The sequence below is a fragment of the Girardinichthys multiradiatus genome, chromosome Y, assembly GCF_021462225.1.
Source record: "Girardinichthys multiradiatus isolate DD_20200921_A chromosome Y, DD_fGirMul_XY1, whole genome shotgun sequence".
NCBI classification, from domain to species: domain Eukaryota; kingdom Metazoa; phylum Chordata; class Actinopteri; order Cyprinodontiformes; family Goodeidae; genus Girardinichthys; species Girardinichthys multiradiatus.
In genome coordinates, this window is record NC_061818.1 from 3,080,119 (window position 1) to 3,090,087 (window position 9,969).

Sequence of the window (9,969 nt, forward strand, 5' to 3'; positions counted from 1 at the left end):
TTTCACAATAAAAGTCTGTTTCTCTCCTGCTTGGCTTTTAAAGTGAGAAGGGCTGAATGAATATGATACTGTATATTAATCCATCCATTGTCTTTACCCGTGTATATGAACGTATTTTATCTTTTTAGATAATATTTATTGTTTTATAAATGCTAATGTTTTAGAATTAATTTCTAATTAATTTTAAATTAATTCTAATTTCTTTATATAAAGCTAACTCAGGGCTGCAGTTGTTAGCATTGCTGCCTTGCAGCAAGAGTTTGAATCCCGGTCGGGTGTCTGCATGGCATTGCATGTTCTCTCTGGGTATTGCTTCTCTTCATTAACTTTCCACTAAATCCAGGGTATGATTTGTTTAAAAATGTTAACGTTTTTATGTATAAAGATTTAAATGAGTGATCTTCATATTTATCTTAAATAAATCACTGTCCTATATTTTCCTAACAGAGCAGAGGTCTCAGTCAAAGTTCCTGTGCAAGTTAAGGTAATTCAAAGAACTTTTCCGGTAAATAAAGAAACATAGATAAACTGAATCACATTAAAAACACAAAACAATTTAAAAAACTCAAATTTGCTGAGTTGCTCCTCTCCACATTCCCCATGTGCAATCTCAAGATGAGTGACTGTATTCTGCTGGTTTCTTCAGACAGACTACTTTATACTAACTGGTATTGTGTGATCTACCAAATCTCATTTTACTGACTAATAATTTGATGGAACAGAAGTGTCTGTAATTTGAATCTGAAAATGATTCTGCTGTATTCGATTGTATTAGAGTAAATCAGACTGAACAGAGTGAATATGGACTGGATTAAAGATGTTTGGATATAAATTGGATTTATTGTTGATGTTTGTTGTGAACTGGCATCACACACCATCACAGGGTTAAATGAGCACGGGCCTGTCGCCCTGACGTTTGTTATAAGGAAATCCTTTGAGTGACTGGTGTTGAAGCATCTGAAGGACCATCCTGTTTGTGGACTTTAGCCCGGCATTCAAAACCATAAACCCAAATATCCTCCACCAGCAGCTCACCCAGCTCACAGTGCATGCTACCTGTCAGTGGATCACTAGAACTTCTGACCAGCTGGCAGCAGCAGGGGATACTGGGGAGCATCTCCTTCCACACAAGCACCATCAGCGCCGGCGCCCCCCAGGGGTGTGTTCTCTCCCTGCTCCTCTTCTCCCCTGTAGATGACATCACTGTCATTGGTCTGTACCAGGACAGTGACATGCCTGCATACAGAGCGGAGGTAAATTGGCTAGTCCACCACTGGTGTGGTCAGAACCACCTGGAGCTTAACCCGCTCTACACTGTGGAGATGAAGGTTGACTTCCAGAGAACAATGGATGTACTTATACATACATGTACCTTCTAGTCCTTTTTTTCTTATTTTTATTGACTCTAAGGTTAATATATTTATACTTAATTTCTGTACGTTGAGAGCACTTGGAACATTGTTTGTGCACTCAGTTTTGGCTCAGTTAAAGCTAATAATGATTCTTCCAAAAAAAAAAAAAAAAAACGATTGAACTGAGATAGGAGCTTTGCTAGTGCTGATAAGCGTGTGACTATTGAATTAAATATCTGTCTTTCGACGAGAGTTTCGTTTTATTTATTTATTTAGGCTTTAATTAGCAATAGAATCCTCAGTATGTTGATACGGTGAGCTTAATCAAGCAGGCATGATAAAATTCAGCAATATGAAGTTCACTTCCGTTAAACGGATGCGCGCCTATCCACCTCCCGTTCCCACCGCGCTGCATTCTGGGTAACAGTTTATTTCTGGTTTGGGAAAGATGGCAGGCGTGCAGCCGCCTCCCCTCCGCAGCCTGGATGATTTTCTGCTGAGCTCGGCTTGGTTTGCGGTGCCAGATGTGCGAGACCTGGAACGCCCTGGAACGTATGATAAACAACCTTTTATACTATCAGACCAATTACTTCCTGTCCACACTGGGCGTCCTGCTTATTGTGGGGTAAGTTTCATTATTATGACGTCTTCCCGTAGATCTTTCCTTTCTCTCCATCTCACACACTTCTTAACTTTACTGAACAGTGTATACAGGTCCTTCTCAAAATATTAGCATATTGTGATAAAGTTCATTATTTTCCATAATGTCATGATGAAAATTTAACATTCATATATTTTAGATTCATTGCACACTAACTGAAATATTTTAGGTCTTTTATTGTCTTAATACGGATGATTTTGGCATACAGCTCATGAAAACCAAAAATTCCTATCTCACAAAATTAGCATATAATTAAAAGGGTCTCTAAACGAGCTATGAACCTAATCATCTGAATCAACGAGTTAACTCTAAACACCTGCAAAAGATTCCTGAGGCCTTTAAAACTCCCAGCCTGGTTCATCACTCAAAACCCCAATCATGGGTAAGACTGCCGACCTGACTGCTGTCCAGAAGGCCACTATTGACACCCTCAAGCAAGAGGGTAAGACACAGAAAGAAATTTCTGAACGAATAGGCTGTTCCCAGAGTGCTGTATCAAGGCACCTCAGTGGGAAGTCTGTGGGAAGGAAAAAGTGTGGCAGAAAACGCTGCACAACGAGAAGAGGTGATCGGACCCTGAGGAAGATTGTGGAGAAGGGCCGATTCCAGACCTTGGGGGACCTGCGGAAGCAGTGGACTGAGTCTGGAGTAGAAACATCCAGAGCCACCGTGCACAGGCGTGTGCAGGAAATGGGCTACAGGTGCCGCATTCCCCAGGTCAAGCCACTTTTGAACTAGAAACAGCGGCAGAAGCGCCTGACCTGGGCTACAGAGAAGCAGCACTGGACTGTTGCTCAGTGGTCCAAAGTACTTTTTTCGGATGAAAGCAAATTCTGCATGTCATTCGGAAATCAAGGTGCCAGAGTCTGGAGGAAAAATGGGGAGAAGGAAATGCCAAAATGCCAGAAGTCCAGTGTCAAGTACCCACAGTCAGTGATGGTCTGGGGTGCCGTGTCAGCTGCTGGTGTTGGTCCACTGTGTTTTATCAAGGGCAGGGTCAATGCAGCTAGCTATCAGGAGATTTTGGAGCACTTCATGCTTCCATCTGCTGAAAGGCTTTATGGAGATGAAGATTTCATTTTTCAGCACGACCTGGCACCTGCTCACAGTGCCAAAACCACTGGTAAATGGTTTACTGACCATGGTATCACTGTGCTCAATTGGCCTGCCAACTCTCCTGACCTGAACCCCATAGAGAATCTGTGGGATATTGTGAAGAGAACGTTGAGAGACTCAAGACCCAACACTCTGGATGAGCTAAAGGCCGCTATCGAAGCATCCTGGGCCTCCATAAGACCTCAGCAGTGCCACAGGCTGATTGCCTCCATGCCACGCCGCATTGAAGCTGTCATTTCTGCAAAAGGATTCCCGACCAAGTATTGAGTGCATAACTGTACATGATTATTTGAAGGTTGACGTTTTTTGTATTAAAAACACTTTTCTTTATTGGTCGGATGAAATATGCTAATTTTGTGAGATAGGAATTTTGGGTTTTCATGAGCTGTATGCCAAAATCATCCGTATTAAGACAATAAAAGACCTGAAATATTTCAGTTAGTGTGCAATGAATCTAAAATATATGAATGTTAAATTTTCATCATGACATTATGGAAAATAATGAACTTTATCACAATATGCTAATATTTTGAGAAGGACCTGTAATTCTCGGCCTAGAAGGACATTTCGTATGGGGTCGATCCGCTCCCCCTTTGCAGCGTGTTTCATGCAGCTTTTACAAACATCTCCACTGCTGGAACCCAGAAGGTGTGCTGTGGTTTCTGGCACCAAGATGTTAACAGCAGGTCTTTAAGTTCTGGAAGCTGTGAGATGGCGCCTTTATGGATTGGAGTTTTTTGTCCCACAGATGCTGCATTGCCTGGGGACTTAGGGAATTTAGAGGCCAAGTCAGCACCACAAACTGATTGTTGTGTTCTTCAAAACAATCTTAAAGCATTTTTTAAGATTGAAGGCATATTATCTATGCTAGAAAGGACAGCAATACTGTTTACAGGAAAGGCGGAACATGGTCTGGAGCAACACTTAGGTATGTGATACATGTCACAGTAACATTCACATGGCTGGCAGAACCCAAGGTCTGCCAGCAGAACATTGCCAGAACCTTCACCAGTCTCTAGTGGCTTGTCGTCTTCCCATAGTGCCTCCTGGTGCCATCTCTTCCTCAGCTAAGGGATGAACACCCACCCAGCGATCCACATGATGGAAAAGAACGCACAAACCCAACCAAGTCTTTTTGAGCTGCATGCTCCAGTTCTCCCCATGTCCATTCTTGGTTCTTTCTTTGGTGGACCAGCATGGTCACCCTTATTGGTTGGCAGCAATGCTGCACCATACACAACAAACTGCAATACACCGTGTATTCTAAGACATTTCTTACAGAACCAGGAATAACTTCTTCGTGCAATTTAAGCTACAGCATAGGCCAGATTTAGTTGTGCATCATCCCCCCGGTCACTCATGGCCCTGTCTTCTGTTCATCACTGTTCCTTCCTTGGACCACTTTTAGTAGATACTGATCACTGCAGACAAGTTACTCCCCACAGATCTGATCCATTCGTTTAGCCCTTGTCAATCTTGCTCAAATCCTTATGGGGCCCACTTTTTCTTGCTGCACATCAACACTGAGAACAAAACGTTCACTTGCTGCCTATGATATTCGACCCACTAACCCACTGTTATGATGAGAAAATCTGTCATTGAATTCACCTGTGAGTAGTCATAATGTTATGATGGGTGTAATTGACTAAATCTGAAATTTGTATTCAGATTTAAGTAATTGTCTTTTTTGGGTAAAGGTTAGGACACTCTCTTTTTGTTTAAAAGGTTTTTTTTTTTTTTTACAGAAGGTTGTGCAAAAGAGGTCCACATCACTGATTCAGCTGCTTGTAGAACCACCTTCAGCTATTAGTGGTAGTAGGTGAAGATTATTAATTTTAGTTGTAGTGGAGAAGGCTAAAGTAACTAGAGCTGTAAAAGGCACAATAATTGGACATTTAAAAAAATAAAAGGAAGTGCTTTATCCAAGAAAGTCTAATGACTCATATTTATTCAACTTAAAATCTGCCCTTAACAGTACAGTGTCTGCAAAGGTCATCGCTCAAAAAGCTGTGTGACAGTTTTTATTCTCGTAGGGCAATAAGGCTGAAGCAGATTTTGGACTTCTGCATGTGAACTTAATTCACTGAAGATGTTCATAACTTCCATATCTGTTTCTTCCCTCAGGTATTTCCAGCCCCTCCAGCTGTTTGTTGGGATGACAATGGTCACTGTGTTATTCCTGGGCTTTGTTTGGGCTGCAGAGAACAAAGCTTCAATCCGTCGTTTTCGTAGAAACCACCCATTAGTTATTGTGCTCACCATCCTCTTGGCCAGTTACCTCTTCATATCAGCTTTAGGAGGAGTGGCCGTGTTCCTGCTTGGTATAGCATTCCCAGTACTGAGTAAGACAATATACACCTATATGCTGCTCTATATTTACCATAAACTAAAACTCTTAAGTTATCAAATAAAAGTACAGTTACAATGGGGTGAACAAGTATCGAAAACACTGGTCCCAGCTCTCTTCAGGTCATTGACTAGGTCCTGCCGTGTAGTTCTGGGCTGATCCCTCACCTTCCTCATGATCATTGGTGAGATCCTGCATGGAGACCCAGACCGAGGGAGATTGACCCTCATTCTTCCATTTTCTTATAATTGAGCCAACAGTTGTTTCCTTCTCACCTACCTGCTGGGCTATTTTCCTGTAGCCCATCCCATCCTTGTGCAGGTCTACTATTGTATCCCTGATGTCCTTACATAGCTCTCTGGTGTTGGCCAGTGTAGAGAGGTTGGAGTTTGAAGTGTGTGGACAGGTGTCTCTTATACAGATAACTAGTTCAAACAGGTGCAGTTTAAACAGGTGATGAGTGGACAACAGGAGGGCTTCTTAAAGAAGAACTAACAGGCCTGTGAGAGCTGGGATTCTTACTGGTTGTTAGATGATCAAATACTTATGTCGTGCAATAAAATGCTAATTAATTACTTAAAAATCACACAATGTTATTTTCTGGATTTTTGAATTAGATTCCGTCACTCACAGTTAAAGAGAACCTATGATAAAAATGGAAGACTTCTACATGCTTTGTAGAAAAACCTGCAAAATCTGTAGTGAATCAAATAATTGTTCTCCTCAATGTATATCTTTGAAGATTACAGCTTACAACGAATGAAAAGACAAAATCTGGGTTCTCAGAAAATGTGATTCATTAGAAAAATAAAAAAGGATTTTTAACACAGAAATGTGGTCCAGCTGAAAACTGTCCATGCGTATGCACTCTAAAGTTGGTCAGGGCTACTTTAGATAAATAACTGCATCAGTGCAGCTTTGCATGGAAGAGATCAGTCTATGGTTCTGCTGAGGTGTTCTGGAAGGCCTAATTGCTTTTTAGGGACCTTCAGCTTATCTGCTTTGTTGGGTCTGGAGCTTCTTGATAATACTCCACAGCTTGTTCATAGTGTTTAGGTCAGACCAGTTTGCTGGTCAGTAAAAGCACCTTAATCCCATGGTCATTAAAGCAGGCATCGGTACTTCTGACGGTATTGGCAGGTTCCAAGTCCTGCTGGAAAATGACATCACCATAAATCTTGCAACAGAGGAAGGCATGACCACCTGGATGCATCTGTGTGTGGAGGCTTTGCTTCACAATTCTCTGTAGGCTGCAGTGATCCGTGATGCAGAGTTTTTCCTTTCTCCCAACTTTCCCTCAATATGCTTGGATACAAATCTCTGTGAACAGTGAGCCTCTTTAGCAATTACCATTTGTAGCATTGCCTCTTGTGGAGGGTGTCAGTGACTGCTGCCACCAGGTCAACGGTCCTCCTCATGGTTGTGTAAACCACAGCATATATTCTGTTTTAAATCCCTTTTAATTTGGTCCGATGTAATTTTATCATTTTCTGGGAAACTGAACCTGGGTTTTCATTAGATGTAATTCATCTTCAAAATTAACAGAAATAAACAAAAAAAAAATATCACTACATAACGAAACTGCTATAAAGCTGTTTCACCGTTTGAATTAAATTACTTAAATAAATCGAACGTTTCTATGATTTTCTTTTATTTATTGAGATGAACTGGTGCATGCACACTTGAGTGCCTTTTAGCCATAGAGATTAGTGAAAATTATTTCTGTTATAGTAAAGAATCTCATCATTTAGTTTTTTGTATTTATACATTGTCAGAAAGCAACATTTTATCTCGGGTCATTTTTTTTCTGCAACAAAAGAAGAATAAAGAAAAAAAGTTGTGAGATAAAAAACACTAATATAAAAAGTACTTTCTTGTTATAACTGATATGTGTTAGAAATGTTTATTTAGGAGAGTGAATTTATTCATCTTTCTGCTGGTCTGTGTTATCAGTGGTCCTTGTCCATGCATCAATGAGGCTGCGGAACCTAAAGAACAAGCTTGAAAACAAACTGGAGAGCATTGGTCTGAAAAGGTCTCCCATGGGACTCCTGCTGGAGGCCCTGGGGCAGGAACAGAAGGCTGGGTCCTAAACAAGGAGGAGAAGGTGAAGACGGGTCAGAAGATGAAGTAGGAGGTAAAGTGAAGATGGAGCAGGGGTAGACATGCTTTTTAAGTTTGTGGGTATTTACAACAAAACAGGATGCCTTTTTGCTGTGGACCCATTTGTAGTTTCATCTGTCAATTCTACATAACTAATGTAAGCTGCCTTACATTCATGTTTACATGATATACTGTTGGGGGAAAAATGTTATTTTATATAACAAAAATGTTATGTTGTAACAATGAAGGAGTAATGAAGTAGTGCTTAGCTAGCCCAGTGATCTCTAACCTGTTTTCCTGGAAGACCTGTACGAGACCTCCAAACAACCTGAGTCTCCAGACCCACTTCAGAGTTGTTGCGACCCATCCACATGCTCATGTAAGAACAGTGAAAAATACCCTTTCTACAACAGTTACTGTAACTATCATGATTTTTTTTCACACCTAAGCCCAGGGATAAGACGTAGGTCGAGCTGTGACTGACAGGCTTTGGATCGTATTCTTAGATAATGAAGAAGGCTTTAGCAAATCTTTGATCAGGGATCAGTCACTTTTTTTAACCTCTGTCAACTTAGAAATGTTTTAGAGATAAATCAATTTCCTATTCCCAGCTCTGATACTGTTATCAAGGCAGAAAATACAGAAGATCTAAAATATATAAGTGCAACATATGTGATGCTTTCATAAATCCTTAGTTAAACTGCATGTGTTTTCTTTTTCATGCTCATGGAAATTGGATTATAAACACATACTTACATTGTCTATGGACTGCATAACATTTTAACTTCAGTTTGACATTTACAAACTCAGTTTAGATATGTTTAAATGTAGACCGTTGAGGTTTTAATTGAAAACATGTCAATCAATATTTTTTCCGGCAGTGCCGTGTGTAACAGCAGTGTTTTAATGTAATCATTATCTGGATTTCTTATAATTTAGTAACTGAGTTGTTATTAACAAGGTTTTTCACCCTCAGCACTACAGTGATATTTTTGTTGCCCTCTTTTGGGTGATGGGGACAGCAGTTTGGGGACCACTGCCACACTAATGGGCTCAAGGTGATCGGCTACGAGGCTTCTACTTGTTAGTCCCTGAAATAAAATTCACGTGGAATGATGAAGGGGCAGGGCTTAGTTGAGGAATTTTTACTAGGCCTTGATATAACACTAAAACACCATATTTGTTAGGATTTTGCTGCATTATGTGCTTGCACATTCATATTAAGTCATTTATCAACAAACAGCTTCAAAGGCTTGCTATCTAAACCAGGGAGTGAGCATTTATTTAATAGTGCCATTTGTTCTGCGCTGAAGACCAACTTGTTACTGAAATGTATGAAATAAATTATAAAATGTTGAATTGTTTGTTGATAAAATTGCTGCATTTTACATACACTCTTACTGGTTTGAGGACTTGAAAGATGTTTTTCTTATTTTCGTCTTGTTTTAAATGATAAGGTATAATTGTATAATGTGGTGGAAACTATTTTCACTTCCTAATGTCCAGCAGTGCTGCAGAAGTTCAAGCAGCCACAGCCACCTTGGTCACCATAAACCAGTTTTCTGTCATGTTTATCTCCTGAAACAGAAACAACAGTTGTGTTGTACAGTGGCAGTTTTGTTCAACATTATTCAGTTTTAATATTGCATTTTTGATCAAACTTACCAAGCACTTGGACTCGGAAGTTCCTCCTTTCACTCTGCATGCAGCTGAACAAACACATTTTCCATTAGTCTCAGCTGTACTTTGGGTTTGTGCTGCTATGGTTAACGAATTAACATGTAAAACACAGAAATACATAGAGATGGTGTTCATTTATAGAACAGATCAACTGGCTATTGTTGAACTGTAGATTAGCACTAACTTGGGTGGAGGCACATACCATCGTTCTTACTGACTAAACCAGAATCAGTGACTCTATTATCCAGACAGTAAAAGTTTTTTAATTGATTAAATATAAATTTGCTAAGTATCAGCTTCATTAGTTTAATTAAACGTATCGTAGAAAATCAGTTTTATAAATCTGCAGATGAAAAATCTAATTTTAGGCTAATCTGATCCCAGTTATTAGGGATCTTGGTCCTGATTTATTTGATTGGTTGATATCTGAGTCCGTGGTTACATTGAACTCTCTGTTGTTGGCTTGTTGTCTGTGGTTTTCCTTAAGCTACATTACAGTACAGCTGCAGTGAAAGGTTGTGCCGAAATGGATCAGCTGTATGGAACAATAATATAGAAGATGAGAACAGTTCAGTGACAGTTTGGGAATTTTTTGGAAACATCTGGGATAGAGTAACTTTCTACATCAGTTTAAATGAGCCTTCAGACACTCAGCTAAACACGTGTTCTCCTACATGTGTCTGTGTTTGTTTTAAACCTTGTTGATGAAT

The 9,969-nt window shown here is 40.0% G+C and overlaps 1 pseudogene; it reads left to right on the plus strand.

Annotated features, from left to right (window-relative positions):
• Positions 1-1,797: 1,797 nt before the first annotated feature.
• LOC124864016 lies at positions 1,798-8,421 on the plus strand (annotated as a pseudogene).
• Positions 8,422-9,969: the final 1,548 nt, after the last annotated feature.